The following is a 16,764-nucleotide window of genomic DNA, read 5'->3' as shown; positions in this document are numbered from 1 at the left end:
GGAGAAACTTTCTGACAGTGAGAACAATCAACCAATGGAACACCTTGCCCTCGGAAGTTGTGGGAGCTTCATCACTGGAGGCTTTCAAGAAGAGATTGGAGATCTCTCAGAAATCTCTCCCGCTCGGGCGGGGGATTGGACTAGATGACCTACAAGGTGCCTTCCAACTCTGATGATCTGTTATCTGTTATCATAAAATGGGCAAAACTCCCTGAGCAACAGAAATGTTGGGCTCAATTATGGTCATAAGTTGAGGACTACCCATACAGCAGTCTCTTTCAGAGCAAACCATGTTTGGCACCGTGCAGAAAAGGAACAAGAAATGGTAAGCCAAAGAAATTAACCGAGACACAAAAAAGACAAGGAAATACAGCTTATACTGAAACAAATAATCTCTCCATATCCTTCCATTCTGGAGACCATCCTTTCTTTCACCACAGCTGTGGTGAAAGATGTGCCTTTCATTCTTTCAATTTCTCTCCTGTCTCTTTTTGAAGATCTCATTACCGCTATCCAACCATGACTTTCTAATTCTTCCTCTTCTTCCTTTTGGCTGAATGCCTCTACCTTCATTTACATGTTTTGCAGTTCAGTTCTCATTCATTCTCTGTTTATAACCAAGCCACCTTTAACATACTTCTTTTGTACCAATCCAATCAGCATCCATTCAGCACCCATTCGTTGCTGAACTTTGCTTGTTCTACACATACACTTCTAAGGTACCCCATTCCCACCACATCCAATTGACTTAAGCTAGTCAGCTGATAGGCTGGCAGCCCGGGTTTGAGACCGGAGTGCCTCGTGACAGAGTGAGCTCCCATTCTTGCTCAAGCTCCTGCCAACTGAGGAATTTGAAAGCATGTGAATGCAAGTAGCAATAGAATTTAGACTTATATACCGCTTCACAATGCTTTACAGCCCTCTCTAAGTGGTTTACAGAGTCAATATATTGCCCCCAATAATCTGGGTCCACATTTTACCAACCTTGGAAGGATGGAAGGCTGAGTCAACCTTGATCCAGAGAGAGTTGAACTGCCGGCAGGCGGCAGTCAGCAGAAGTAGCCTGCAGTACTGCATTCTAACCACTGTGTCACAATGGCTAGATAAAAAGTAGATAAATAGGTACCACTTTGATGGAAAAGTGACATCAGTCTGTGCATCTTATCATATAGTTATGCTGGCCACATGCTGGCCACATGAAGTGTTTTCGGACAATATTGGCTCCCTCGGCTAAGAAATGGAGATGAGCACCGACCCTTAGAGTTGGACACGACTGGACAGGGGACACCTTTACCTCTTCTCTTGACCTACCTATCTCTCATTGCCATAAAACAAAATGGGGAGATGCAGGCTCTCATAAACAACCGTTTTTGCTTCTTTCTATGTACGTGCAAGTCTGCATACTCCCTTTCTACCACTATTTGCATTGTCTTAACATTTCTTTCTCTCTTTTTCCACTGGATGGAACATTCTGTGAAGGTACATACATTTTGGTACTTCCCATAGAGTTTCACCATTATTGTATTAACTTGCAATCTATTTTTGCAATCTATGAGCCATGGTGGCGCAGTGGTTAAAGTGCAGTATTGCAAGCTACTTCTGCTGCCTGCCAGCTGCCTGCAATTTGGCAGTTCAAGTCTCACCAGGTTCAAGGTTGACTCAGCCTTCCTTCCTTCTGAGGTGGATAAAACGAAGACCCAGATTGTTGGGGGCAACAGGCTGACTCTGTAAACTGCTTAGAGTAAAGCACTGTGAAGTGATACATAAGTCTAAGTACTATTGCTATATTAGTCTAAATGCTATTGCTAATTTCAGTCAAAAACAACTCCCTTGAAGTTTCTTACATTTATTTTCAGATCTATGTTCCTCAGTGAATGAATACAATCTATCTAACATTCAACACAAAGCATTCAGGCTCTCAGCCAAAAACACAGTATATCTACATATTTAAGTAGAGATATATTCACATCCCCAATCAATGCACCGCTACTATCACTCCATCTTAGCAATTTTAAGATGTGCAGACTTCAACTCCCAGAATTCCCCAAACAGCATAATGATCCTGGATGGCTGGGGAATTCTGGGTCTTGAAGTCCAAACATCTTAAAGTGTCTGAAGTTGAGAGACAGTGCCATAAGCATTCCTTACCCATTTGTAGTATATATTTATAATATATTAAACTACCAAGTGGGCAGCCTTATCTTCTTTTATTGAAGAATTAGCTAAGCACTCAAGTTCATCTCGTATACATTTTGATTCCAGTACATGCTGTTTTTATTACCCAATCTTCAACTCTGTATTCATGAAAAATATTTCATAATTTAAGCCTTTTTATCTCATCGTATTCCTTCTCTAAATGATCCAATGTGTGGAATTTTCTTCCATGGGACCAACAGAACAGCAAGAAACAGACCCCTTATAGCACAAAACTAAAGTGCAATTTAGAAATGTTGTTTCTTTTGGGGGCCTTTTCCATTAGAATTCTGCCAGTTCTCAGGCAAATTTAACAAACCTTTTCAGCACTCTAAACAGACTGATCTTCCTTTTGTTTTTACATTCAGCCTTGCAATTGTTTTTTTCTTTGAAGAGGGGAACAATAGGAACTGTTTTCTAAGCCACTCCACAAACAAACCCACATTCATAATTTAATGTTTCTCCAATTACATCATCTGTACCTGCACCTTTATCAGTTATTTATTTATTTAATCACATTTGTATAGCCGCCCGGCTCACATAGTGACTCTGGGCAATGCACATAAGACAATCAAAATACATAAAAAAAAACATTAAAACAACCAATTTAAATTAAGAGATAAAAACCAGATTTAAAAACCAAGCAAAAACAATTAGTTTAATGGATAATCTGAGGCAAGTGTGATAGCCCTCTGACTTTAGTGTCTTGAGATAAGATGTTTTGTTTTGTTTACACAGATTACCTCACATTTTTTTAAACAATAACATCAAATAGAACCACCAAATTCTCTAAAGGCAAGAATAATACTGGGCACTTCTTACTAACTGCAAATTGTTTTAGTCAATCTTTTATTCTCCCACGGCAGATAATCTTGAGTGTTTTAGGACCAGCTCTTCCAGAGGGTAAAATGTTGGAAAAGTTTAGGTTAGAATTTTGGATGACGAAAATTCAAGTACAAATGTCCGTGACTGAACTATGTACAATTTCAATTTCAATGTCAAAGGTCTTTTACAACGATGTTGCTAGAGATGGACACATTTTCAAGGTCACCATTACATCATTTCCCATTTTTTTCTAGCCCTTCATTCAGGATACCTGCACTGACAGTCAGGTCAGTGTTTCAAAATGGAAGGCGTGACTGGGTGAACATGGCCTGGGGCCAGGTTATTTGAAGGACCATCTTTTCCCAATTACATTTACCTGTCTCACCAGAGCCAGGAGGCAGGATATGTTAGGTGGGTTCCCCCTCTTAAAGAGTTCCATCTAGTAATTCCAAGAAGAAGGGCCTTCCTTGTGGGGGCTCCCCACCCTCCATGGAACATCATCCCTGCAGAAAAAAATATTGGCCCCCATCTTGACCCTGTTTCGAAAGGTCCTGAAGATATGATTCTGCCAACGGTCCCGGGGACCCCAGGATGATATGGAGCTCATCAGATGGTTGGCTTGAATCCTGTCAACCAGGGAGTGGGTTTTGTGCCGGCGATAAAGCTTATTTCTGTAAAACACCCAGAGTCACTGTGAATGAGTTGGGCAGCCATATCAATTTTGCTAATAAATAAATAAGAAATAAACCAAAGATCCATCTCTTTTTGATGTAACTCGCCCACATTACAGGCAGTGGTGGGATTCATTTTTTTTTTTTTACTACTGGTTCTGTGGGCGTGGCTTGGTGGGCGTGGTGTGGCTTGGTGAGTGTGGTGTGGCTTGGTAGGTGTGGTGTGGCTTGGTGGGCATGGCAGGGGAAGGATACTGCAAAATCTCCATTCTCTCCTCATTCCTGGGGGAAGGTTACTGCCAAATCCCATTCCCTCCCCACCCCACTAACCTGCTTTCCAGTTCCATTCTCCTGTTCAGGGCAACCAAAGAAGACCCAGCCAATCAGCTGGGACTCGGGAGGCAGGGAATAGATGGGGGCGGGGCCAGTCAGCGGTGGTATTTTCCAGTTCTCTGAACTACTCAAAATTTCCACTACCGGTTCTCCAGAACTGGTCAGAACCTGCTGAATACCCACCTCTGATTACAGGGTATGAAAAGAGGTGGGGCTTAGATCATCTGATCATGACTGCCATTTTGAAGCTTGTGACCATCACCAATGATGCGCCTACTTCATTGTGTAGTTCCTGAGTATTTGTGACAGGGGGGAAAAAACTGTCTTTTTAGAAAAAGCAACTGAGATTTCTCATTGTCAATGCACAGATTGACATATATTAGGAAAAGAGCTTATGTTAGAAGCTATATTACAACCCAATTGCATGTATAATTGCAGTGTAATAGATGGCTAGCTAAATTTATTTTGGCTGAAAGGCTAAGCAGGGTGGAGCATGGTTAGTCCTTGGATGGAAGACAATTAAGAGACTCCAGAATTCGAGGCTTCCAGGAAAAAGGCAAATTATTTCTGCATGCAGGTAAACCCTCGCTGACTGCTCGTTCAGCAACCAAATGAAAAAAGAGATTTATGACTTTGAAATTATGGCTGTTCCCTGGTTGTTGGAGATTTGGCATTTATTGAGTGTCCATTTTTGATCGGCACAGCATCCTTCAGTCAGAATATCATATCTGCAAACTTCATAACTGGATTTTGACAAGCAAAGTCAATGGGGAAGCTGGCAGGAAGCTGGAAGTCACAATCGCGTGACTTTATTCTTAACAACTACAGGTGATTTGATTCATGACCACAGCTGGAATTGATGTCATAAGGTTGGCTGTGGTCAAGTAGTGTCCTGCTTTATGGCTGCACAGCTTCATGAAGAATTGCTGACCTTTAGTGTGGTTGGTAAGTGAGGACTACCTATGTTTGCCACAAAAACTACTTATGTTTATATAGTCTCTGTAGAATTTGATTTGAAGGGAATGTTAACTTTTTAGACATTTGTTGCTTGTATTGTCTAAGTGGTAAATCCCATAATAACATCTGAAAAAAGGCTGCTGTTATATAACTGTGCTGCAGAATGTACACAGATCATATCATTGCATAAAACCGTGAAACTTAGTTTAAAAAAACAAGTGCATCTAATGTATTTGTTGAACATCCTTCCTCTCTCCTCTTGTAGAATTTTTCTGAGGAAAGAATATAGGCCAACTATGAATACTAAGCAGATCCCCTAAACACAGGGATACCGTAAGAAAGACCTGGGAAATCTCCTTGGGGTCATCAGAGAGGATGAGGCAAAACTTCTGAGGTTATTCTTTGCATTTGGGGGAAAAGATTAAAATACAAGAGGAATAAAAGTCCTAAAAAAAAAAAACTAGGAAGGGAGAGGAAGAGGTAGAAGACACAATCAGCATTTCATGTGAAAAGATTTAATCTTAATTTCTCCCTTCACCTCATTTCATATACAATTGAGAGTGGCCACTCGGTGATTAAGTGAAACTGTCATTAAGTGAAATTGCAACTGTGCTTACAATCTTACTTCAGTTTTTTCTTTGCTTTCCAGACTTGTAAGGATTGTAAATACAAAGAGTGGTCATCAAGTTACTTTTTTGTCACTTCTGAAACTACAAATACTTGCTAAACAAGGCAGTTGCTAGATTGGACTGCCATTTGTCAGAAATGGTGTAGGGTCTCCTGTTTGGGGAGGGGATTGGACTAGATGACCTACAAGGTCCCTTCCAACTCTGTTAATCTATCTAATCTATCTATCTACCCTCTTCTTTGTGGCAAATATTGGAACACCACTATCAGGTCACCCCTAGTGTAAGCATAATGTGGCTTTGAAATTAATACAATGCATGTTCGCAGTCAGAGATGATCAGACTGATGACCTTGCTGAAGCTTGCGAGAAGGAAATGATGTCAATATGGTGTTTTAATCCATCTTTCCTCCCATAGGTTCAAGGAATAGTACCCCCCCTCTCTCTCTCACACTCACACTAGCTGGATACCTGTCCTTCACGACGATACTATGTGATTGGGCTACACAGGACAAATCTGGTTCACAATCCGTTGGCTCAGTGGTGGTCGGTGATTGAAACACATACGGGAATATTGCTCCCGCCACCTTGAATCCGGAAGCAGTTCCATAGGTGGAAGGCGTAGATATTTTGGTGAGGTACAGACATTTAGCACTGTAAGGAGCCCCAGGCCGCTCCTGAATGAAGTAGTGGAACGTCTGCCAGTTTAAACTGAGGTAACGGAATGTGAGGCAACTGACATATGGAACAGAGTTCTTTTCAGGTCGGGAGGGGAAGTAAAACTCCTTAGCATCACAGTGTGTTAATTACTGTATTAAAAAATAGTAATAATCTGATGGTCATTTCGAAAAATCCTTTCTTAGTGAGCACCTAGAAGCCAAGAGGAACATAGGTGCCAAATTTCAAGTTTGTAGGCTTTACGGTTCTGGAGATTTTGTGATGAGTGAGTGGTACTTGGCTTTTAGATAGATAGAAAGATATATACTTAAGAAAAAAAAGATAGATATATAGATATAGATAGATAGATATAGATATGTATATATAAAACCATCTTCCTATCTCGCTCTCTCCCCCATCCCTCTGTCTCTCTATTTATTTCCCTATTTCTATCTATTATTTATCTCTATATTTCTATCTAACTTCCTATCTCCCACTCTCTCTCACCTATTATCTATTTATCTACCATCTGTCTAATTTTCTCATGTCTCTATATCTATCTATCTATCTATCTATCTATCTATCTATCTATCTATCTATCTATCTAACATCTATCATCTTCTCATCTCATGTCTATCTATCTATCCTGCCTGCCCTGCCTGCCTGCCTGCCTGCCTGCCTGCCTGCCTGCCTGCTCTGCCTATCTATCTATCTATCTATCTATCTATCTATCTATCTATCTATCTATCTATCTATCCACCTACCTACCTACCTACCTACCTACCTACCTACCTAATACTTAATACAAACTATGAAAGAAAAGTGAGCATCAGTTGTCTAAACACAAGTCCTTCCTTCAAAATCCTGGACTTCTGATGCCAACTGGAGAACTGCAAACACCCAAGGAACCGAAGCTGATTGTAAACCAGCTTGTGCCATGTGCTTTCCCCTTTAAACCCACCCGTGTGCTCACAATACTCCTGCTTGCAAAGAGTCCGCATCCAGCCTCAGAAAACTTGGCAGCCGCCAAATGTGCCCAGTCGAAAATTACTAACAGCTGGAGGTGACAGTTGTTTTAACAGCTGAGCTGACAGGATTAATTTAAATGCACTGAAATCAAAAGTAGGTAACACCTGTTTAGTCTTCCAGGGTCATCAAGAAGGTAGGCCAGAGGGGAGGGAGTGGGGGGAAAACGAGGGACATTCCCAGAGCCAGAATATTCCAGGAGTTTGTGTCTGTGTGTTTGCGTATGCAGGCCTGTGCACGTGCACACACACACACATACACACACACACACACACAAACACACACACACGTCTTTGAAAGACTGGGGGATTAAAAAAAAAAAGAAAAAGAAGAATGCCAGGGGTTCCTGAAAAAGGAAAAGAGCCGGGGAGAGATATGGCAAACTCACAAAGCCACCCACCACCATTGTCTTTGAACATCTGGTTCCCATTGGGGTCTTCCCCTTTTCTGCTTTCCACCTTGTCCAAGGTCTCTGACCCAAACCCACAAATGGCTAGAGATCAATGGATTTCAAAGCCTGCCTTTCTCACTCGAACATCTCAGGAATCCTCCTGGGTTAATTAATCCATTCTCTTTGAGCTTTTTCTGCGTTCGAGTTTCCGCCTTTTTTTTTGCTTATCTCCCTCTTCTCTCTTCCCCACACTCCCCTCAAAAAAGCTGTGGGATGCCAAAATAGAGATGCAGCCTGCCAGACCTTTAGCCTGCATTAAAAATAAACCCCATAAGTCACCGGTTGTTGGGATGCTGTCTTGAAAACCTTCCCATCATGAAGAAAAGAGAAGTACACCCCTCCCAGGTTAGGCATCAAGAGATCGTTAAACTCCTTCGTTAAAAATTAAAGCAAGCCAATTTTTTATGTCATGTTTCTTTTTGGGGGGGAGCATAAAATGGCTTATAAAATTAAATACTAATAATAAGTGGCTTCAGGTAGAAAGGTGGTACATGTATCATATGAATTCTTTACTCATTAAGGAGGGCTGAAAATGTAAGTACTGCGATGGCTAGATATATTCAACCATGGAGATAAACATTCAGAGCAAAATTCAAAAGCTGATTTTGGATATGGTTATTGAGGATATTGAGATGTGATTTAGACTGGGGGGGGGAAGTCCAGTGAAATGAACGTACCTATTTTAATAGCCTTTTGTTATTAATTCCCAATAACAGCAGCAATGCTATCAATGGAAATCCAGTCACCTTTTTAATGTTTCTTAACCAAGGAGATTTGGCATGCATACCTCATACTTAAGTCCCTTGAATTGTTCGTAATAATAGATATTCAGCAGGTATTTTGTAAGTTGGCTGGTGATAGAGGTGCTCCTGAGAAATAATTGCACATGAAGTGAAATATGCCAGGCATAGGGGGAATTATAGAGAAGAAAGAAAAGAAAAGAAAAGAAAAGAAAAGAAAAGAAAAAAAGAAAAGAAAAGAAAAGAAAAGAAAGAAAGAAAGAAAGAAAGCCCTTGAGGTTGTACCTTTATTATGTGGTCACAATACAGGTAATCTTGACTTACATCTGGGCATTTAATGATAGTTTGAAGTTATGATGCCTAGGAAGATGCAGCAATAGCAATAGTAGTAGTATTTAGATTTATATACTGCTTCATAGTGCTTTACAGACCACTCAAAATTGTTTACAGAATCAACCTATTGCCCCAATCTGGGTCCTCCTTTTAGTGACTTTGGAAGGATGGAAGGCTGAGTCAACCTTGAGCCGGTGAGAATCGAACTGCTGCAAGTCGGCAGAATTAGCCTGCAATGCTGCAAACTAACCACTGCGCCACCACAGCTCATAAAACATCATGCTGTCCCCTCAATTAGAAATTGCCATTTTTAGATGGCCATAGATGCTTGCTTTTTAATCACCCTCTTCTCCTCCAGAAAAATATCCCTCCCCAAATAATCAAAAAGCATTTACTCTCCTGGATTTTAGAAATTTGGTGAAAACTTAGCCGGAGCTGAATTGTTAAGACTACCCCCAAATGATTGTTTTGGGGGGCTAAAACAATTCCTAATTTTATATGCAATGTATGGCTTGTTTTAAAATGTATTGTGTTCTTATGTTTTGGGGGAATTGCATACCACTCACAGCTGGCTGACTGGAATGGTGTGTGCGTGTTTGTGTGTGTGTGTGTAAAATAGAATCAAATAAAACTCACCTGTCTGTTTGTAGTCTTCATTTGGGTGAAATGATGCATCATAAGGATACAATTTGTGAATCGTGTACTTGAAATAGGTTAACTTAAAGAATGCATCCAAAACCCAGATTCACTGCTCCCATAGGATTGAAATTTCATGGATTTTCATACCAGTTGTATTGGCAAACTTGTGACTGCTAGTCAACCACTGTCATGTGACCATCATTTCCAATGCTCCCTGCCAGCTTCCTACAAACACAGTCAATGGGAAAGCTAGCAGGAAATCAGAACTCACTCCCATTCCAACTGCCTTTTTTGCCTACCCATGGACATTCTGTTCATCAGCATATCTCTAAAACAATGATCTAATGGGTCATGGGTTGTGTAGTAATCATTTACTCCCTCTTTCCTTCCATAGATCTCACTTGTTGGGCTTGGGATGAGAGTGGTACATCCGCATTGCTGCTATTAATCTATTAAAATATTTTTGATTACTTTCAATCATGCTAGCCTTCTGGATGGATCAGGAGGTTGGGGGACGCACCATTATTTTTGGTTTAACAACCCTGTAATTCCTTGCATCGGGATGGAGATGGAGCAACTGAAGATAATTCAAGAGTATACTGGCCAGATGCCCTCCCTGATGTCTATGTGGAGTTTGCAGTAGTACCCAGGAGGTTTGATCCTACCTAGGATTGAACTTCATCAACTATAAGAAATTGTTTTCCTGGATAATCCTGTTAGTCAGCTAATTAAGTTTGGAAAAGGTAAATCTTTAAGTTACCAAATGATAAAGGGTTTTGAAGGTCAAACGTCAACATTTTGAATTTTACTCAAGGACTGGATGGAAACAGTCCAGAATAACTTCTCTGAATTTTCTGAAAAATAAACATTGCAGCAAATAAATTAAGTTAGAGGGTTTTTTTATAAAATAGAGATTGGTTTCTTCATTGTTCCCAAGAATTAACTACAAATTATTGGAATGGCAAACACACTGGATACCAATATGTCCTGGGTTCTTTGAGGTATAGCCAAGTCAGTGGGGTCCAAAACCCAAGAGAACCAACACAAACCCATAGGTCTGTCTGGGCAAAGGGTCCAGAGGCCTTCCCTAGGCCTCTGGGAGGGCGAAAGCAGCCTCCCCGGGCTCTGGAGGCTCTCCGGAAACCAGAAACAGGCCCATTTCCGGACTTCCGGAAGGCCCATTTTCCCCCTCCCAGAGCCTCCACGCGGACCCTACACCGAAAATGAGCTGCATGGAGACTCCTGGGAGGGGACGAGTAGGGTGGGTGGGGCCAGCTGGTCGGCTGAAATACCAGTTCTGCAAACCAGATGAAAATTTAATATCTGGTTCACCCGAACCAGTCCGAACCAGTAGAATCCCAACCCTGCTTAAAGGGACATGACAACATCAGCAAAGATGTTGGCCATTTTCTCGGCAGCCTGTCCTCTCAACACAATATCTAGATCAGGGGTGTCCAACCTTGGCAACTTTAAGACTTGTGGACTTCAGAATTCTGGGAGTTGAAGTCCACAAGTCTTAAAGTTGCCAAGGTTGGACACCCCTGATCTAGATGCTGATATGGACTTTAGATATAGTTGTTGACTTTCTGTCATGTTAATCATCATGCAATTCCCCCCAAAAACTATTTAGAGATGGAGAGGAGGCAAAAGGACTCTCACTCTCACACAAAACCCTAACATCTGATTTTAACAGCAGTCTGAATGGCATAGATTTCTGAGTAGGCCCCATCAAGCATTCGCTGCCCAGAATTTAAAACCTGCCTAAAAGGCATGAGCAGATGGCTACTGTATGGTAGAAAAACCATTTTCTACATTGAACAATAAATGACTTAGCATTTGCACACGGAAAACACAATTGTTGCTAACTGAGGGCATGATCCAGCCAAAGTTAAAAAATGAAATGTTCTCAATAGGAAAAAATACACCATATAGTAGCTGCAGCCTTGTTTATTTCAGTGGAAAGCAAGCAACTATATCATTTAAAGTAAAAAAAAAAAAAAAAAAACCACCATATTTTCTTCCAGTTCTGCCCTTGCTCCACTTGTATAAAAGAATTTAAAATTATTGGTATAAAGAAAGAGTTTTTTAAAATCATTTTTCTTTTCTTTTATTGCAGGCATAGTGTTAAGTTATTTTGATTTTTAGGCCTTTTATCAATAGCTGGCTCTAGCTGTAACTTTGAATTATCATTAAACAAATGGTTGCAAGTCAAGGAGTATCCATATAATCCTGAATTGGTGCAGATGAAATGCTGGTTTTAGTGGCTCTTCCTACTGCCAGTCTATAATTTACATAAAATTATTATCAATGATTTATTTTTGGGAAAAAAATGCTTTTTACCTTTAGGTTGACTTTCGTGGGAACAGACTAAGATGTACAATGGCGTTTCCTGCCCTTACTGATGCATCTTCCCACTTCTAGAGAGAATATCTTCTCGTATCTGACTTGAAGAGCTGTTCTTGAGAATTGTCACAGTGGTGTTATACTCTACAACAGAGGTCTCCAAGCTTGGCAACTTTAAGACTTGTGAACTTCAACTCCCAGAATTCTCCAACCAGCTATGCTGGCTAGAGAATTGTGGGAGTTGAAGTCCACAAGCCTTAAAGTTGCCAAGTTTGAGGACCACTGCTCTACAACCACATCGAACCTTATGCCCAGGAAGGTAAGATAAAAGAATCTGTGTGAATTTTACTCCACTAGCCATTGCCGATTGTAGGGGATGGTATTCATCTCCGTTTCAAGGCCACTGAGCCAGCGTTGTCTGAAGACATTTCCATGGTCCTGTGGCCACCATGGCATCATGAAGCGCTATTTCTTTCCCACCAAAGTGGCACCTATTTATCTACTCACATTTGCATGCTTTTGAAGACTGGTGCAGTGGCCTAGAGGTGCCTCATGATCAGGAGGCTGTGAGTTCAATTCTAGGTAGCAGCAGATATTTCTCTCTCTGGCCACAGTGAGTAATTATCTCCTGCGAACCCTGCATTGGTGACAGGAAGGGCATCCGGCCAAGAAAACATTCAGTTGCCCAGACTCCATCCCCGATAAAAGGGATTATGGGGTCATTAAAAGACCAAAAAAAATTGCATGCTTTTGAACTGCTAGCAGGAGCTGAGGCAAGGATGGGAGCTCGGGTTCCAAATCTGGGTTGCCCATTTTCCACCTGACAAGCCCAGCATCTTAACCACTGAGTCACTGCACCACCTATCGAATAATAGAAGGAAAACATAGAAATCACAAACGATCTCGACTGACAAAGGTTGACTTTTCATACAGTAGTAGGCCATCAACTTTCGTTTTAATGCAAGTTGTGAACCAGGTTTTCCCTTAACTTGATGTACTGTACAAAGCCAGCATCGTAGAATATGTGTTTTTGTGTGTGCGTATTTGTTTCCGTGTGGAGAATGGGTTGTGAATCTGTGAATTCTGAAAAGAAAGCTTCCAAAATTAAGTTGAAAATGACAGATTATGGCTCAACAAAATCAGTGGGTAAAAATACACCCAGATCATCTTGAAGAGTCCTCGTTCACAAAGTAAGTAACCAGCCAGCTAATGTGATTCAGAATGAAGACAGTCTTGAGCCTTGAACTTCAACAGAATTGTCATATCTCAACACATTTTAATACCACTTTACTACCTTACGTTCAAACTCTCATAGCTGCATTCCTACAGGTTTCTGTATTGGGTTCAAAGGTCTGAATGCTTCTCCCCGCATTTTTAAACCATCTCTTCCTGCGACAAATTATCTTTGCTTTATTTATCATGAAAAAATAAAAATAAAAGCTGCTACTTCAAAGTTCTCATTCCGTCGTGTTCGCATCTATAATTGTTGCTCTGTTTTGTCTAATGATAGATTACCTCTCTTTGGATAAAAATAAGAGGCAGTTTGTTCTCCGCAATTTTTTTCTTTTTAAACGAAAAAAAAAAAAATCTTTAGAGAACTCAGAGCTCAAAGAAGATAATTACAAACAATGCCTGAAGAATGGATCAGTTAATGTTAATTTGTACAACAAATTAATTACGACCAAATGTTAAAAAAAATATATTAAAAAAAAATAAAAATCACATGTGGAAGTTCCTCCCTCCCACGCGCAGATCTAAATCAACAGCCATCTGTCTCGATTTCAGAGTATTCGCTGACAATCAAGGTTGAAATTGGATGTTGAAGTTTTTGTCTTCTGTCACAAATATGTCTGTCTGTGTGTGTGTGCGTGTACAAACGTATACACACACACACACACACACACACACATACAATCAGTATCAGCCATAGAGGTATATGCGTGTTTAATCCCACTAACACCTGGAAATAACAAGATCATTCTCTCCGTAAGAGATTTTTCAAGCATCTCGTTTGCCTCAGTTTTAATTCTCCAGTTCTTTCATTTATTTTAAAAGAACGCTACTCTTCTTGCACTTTATTTTTTCTCAATAGAGAGCGATGGGCTTACATCTGTTCTCGTTCCCTCTCTTTTCCTTTCTCTGGCTGCCTGAAAAGCTATCAATTGCTGGTTCCTGGGTTGATATACTGCATTTAAATCAGGGGTCTCCAACCTTGGCAACTTTAAGGCTTGTGGACTTCAGCTCCCAGAATTCCTCAGCCAGCAAAGCTGGCTGAGGAATTCTGGGAGTTGAAGTCCACAAGCCTTAAAGTTGCCAAGGTTGGAGACCCCTGATTTAAAATGTGACGTATTCAAAAAGGCAACTTGAGCTAAAACATGTCCCTCAGAAAAGTTCCTTCCAAAAGTAAATTTTACATACTACCGCATGCGTACATAAGGGATGGTTTAGGTTTGTTGATTGGTCTGAAAGTCCACATTTGCTAACAGAATAACAGGGTTGGAAGGGATCTTGAAGGTCTTCTAATCCAACCCCCTACTCAAGCAGGCAACCCCATAACATTTCAGACAAACTGTTGTTCAACCACTTCTTAAAAACCTCCAGTGATGGAGCATCCACAACCTCTGAAGGCAAGCTGTTCCACTGATCAACTGTTCTAACAGGAAATTTCTCCTTAGTTCTAGGTTGCTTCTCTCCTTGATTAGTTTCCATTCATTGCTTCTTGTCCTGCCTTCAGGAGCTTTGGAGAATAGGTTGACCCACTCTATAAAGCCTTGGTAAGGCCACACCTAGAGTATTGCATCCAGTTTTGGTCACCACACTGTAAAAAAGATGTTGAGGCTCTAGAAAAAGTGCAGAGAAGAGCAACCAGGATGATTAGGGGACTGGAGGCTAAAACATATGAAGAACGGTTACAGGAACTGGGCATGGCTAGTCTAGTGAAGAGAAGGACCAGGGGAGACAGGAGAGCAGTCTTCCAATATTTGAGGGGCTGCCATGGGGAGGAAGGGGGTCAAGCTATTTTCCAAAGCACCTGCAGGCCAGACAAGGAATAATGGATAGAAATTGAACAAGGAGAGATTCAATCTGGAAATAAGGAGAAACTTTCTGACAGTGAGAACAATCAACCCATGGAACAGAAGTTGCCCTCGGAAGTTGTGGGAGCGCCATCACTTGAGACCGTCAAAAAGAGATTGGACTGCCATTTGTCAGAAGTAGTGTAGGGTCTCCTGTTTGGGCAGGGGATTGGACTAGATGACCTACAAGGTCCCTTCCAACTCTATCTAATCTATCTATCTACCCTCTTCTTTGTGGCAAATATTGGAACACCACTATCAAGTCACCCCTAGTGTAAGCATAATGTGGCTTTGAAATTAATACAATGCGTGTTCGCAGTCAGAGATGATCAGACTGATGACCTTGCTGAAGCTTGCAAGAAGGAAATGATGTCAATACAGTGTTTTAATCCATCTTTCCTCCCATAGGTTCAAGGAATAGTACCCCCCCCCCTCAATTGTTAAAAGTCACTAGTGAGGTAGGCGAGGCTGAGAGTTAATAACTCACCAATAGGGTCACCTGGCAATGCAGGTAGTTCTTGTCTTAGGATCATAACAAAGCCCAGCCCATTTTTCCTGAATGTCACAACAGTCGTTAGTTGAGGCACCAACATTACCCACCTGATTTTATGACTGTTGTTAGGAGAATGTGGCAGTTGATAAGTGAATCTATTGTCCGCAGTGGGTGGTTTTGGCTGGAAAGCAAAATGCCAATTTCTGGCAAAACAAATGTTGTAAATCATGCTTGTGTAGTAACCATGGGATGCTGCAAACAGATGTTAAATATAGTGGTGACCAAGTGCCCAAAATGTGATCATGTCAGCATGTGTGAGAGGGAGAGAGTTGGGGTTGTCAGAAGTTCGAATCTGGGTTGTATTGGAAGTTAAAGCCCACCCCTCTCCTAGAGAAATGAAATACTCTAGGAAATATTAAAAAGGCAGAAACTCAGCCCCACCCCCGTCAATGGGCCATTAAGGCCTGAGCCAGTCTATTCTACATAACAAAGGTAGGATTAGCCCTCTACCCATCTCACCACATGGCACCTGGGAAGATTACATCAGCCAGCATTCAAACAAGCCCAGGACACAGACAAAGCCTACAAAGTTAGCTAAGACGCCTACCCCCTGGGAGTCTGACAGCCAATGGGATATATATATCTTACACAAGAACAGGAAACACTAAGGTGGGGCCCAACAGAGGGTATGAAACTCAGCATCTCACCCCTTTTATCTTCACCCAACATCTTGAAGCATGTGATTGCCCTTTTTCACCTAGGAGCTCCCAGGCATGTGATCCTGCCCACCATTAAACCATCTTTCCAAACAGTCTCCATGTTTCCAGTGTCTTTTTCCCCACTTGGAACCAAACCCAGAAGGATATTTCTTCCAACATTTGTAAGCACCTTTTGGGAGAAGGTCTGTTGTAAGTTAAGCAACCGGTCATAAGTTTTATGACTGAACAATGTTTTCACATTCCATTAGAGAGTTGTTCCCTGAGCACGGGTTCCAGCATGAGTCCAAAAGCTTAGAAAACTAAACCTCTGGTCCCAGTGACTGACCCAGATTGGATCTTGCAATGTTATTCTGGACGACGTACTATTGGCCTTCATTTGTGAAACTCTCAATATGGCTTCAACATCCACAAAGTCTTTCCTGAAAGTAGATCAGGAGATCAGGGAAGAAGCCTCTACTCAACAAATCAACCCTTTCACAGGATTTTGTCAATGATGGAACCATCCCTTGTAACATGGCAATAGTACAGTATTACAGGAACTGAGGTGACGCAGTGGTTAGAATGCAGTACTGCAGGTTACTTCTGCTGACTTCTGGCTGCTTGCAATTTGGCAATTCAAATCTCATCAGGCTCAAGGTTGACTCAGCCTTCCGTTCTTCCGAGGTCAGTAAAATGAGGACCCAGA

The 16,764-nt window shown here is 41.3% G+C and overlaps 1 protein-coding gene across 8 annotated transcripts in view; it reads right to left on the bottom strand.

Moving 5' to 3' along the window:
• Positions 1-16,764, bottom strand: part of SOX5 (SRY-box transcription factor 5) — a 1,042,959-nt gene that overhangs the window by 346,447 nt on the left and 679,748 nt on the right. The gene's annotated exons all lie outside the window — the stretch shown is intronic.

Source organism: Notechis scutatus, chromosome 6 (assembly GCF_049901735.1).
Source record: "Notechis scutatus isolate UNSWTSFEM ecotype Mainland chromosome 6, rNotScu1.2, whole genome shotgun sequence".
NCBI classification, from domain to species: domain Eukaryota; kingdom Metazoa; phylum Chordata; class Lepidosauria; order Squamata; family Elapidae; genus Notechis; species Notechis scutatus.
This window is presented reverse-complemented; position numbering and strand designations above follow the sequence as displayed.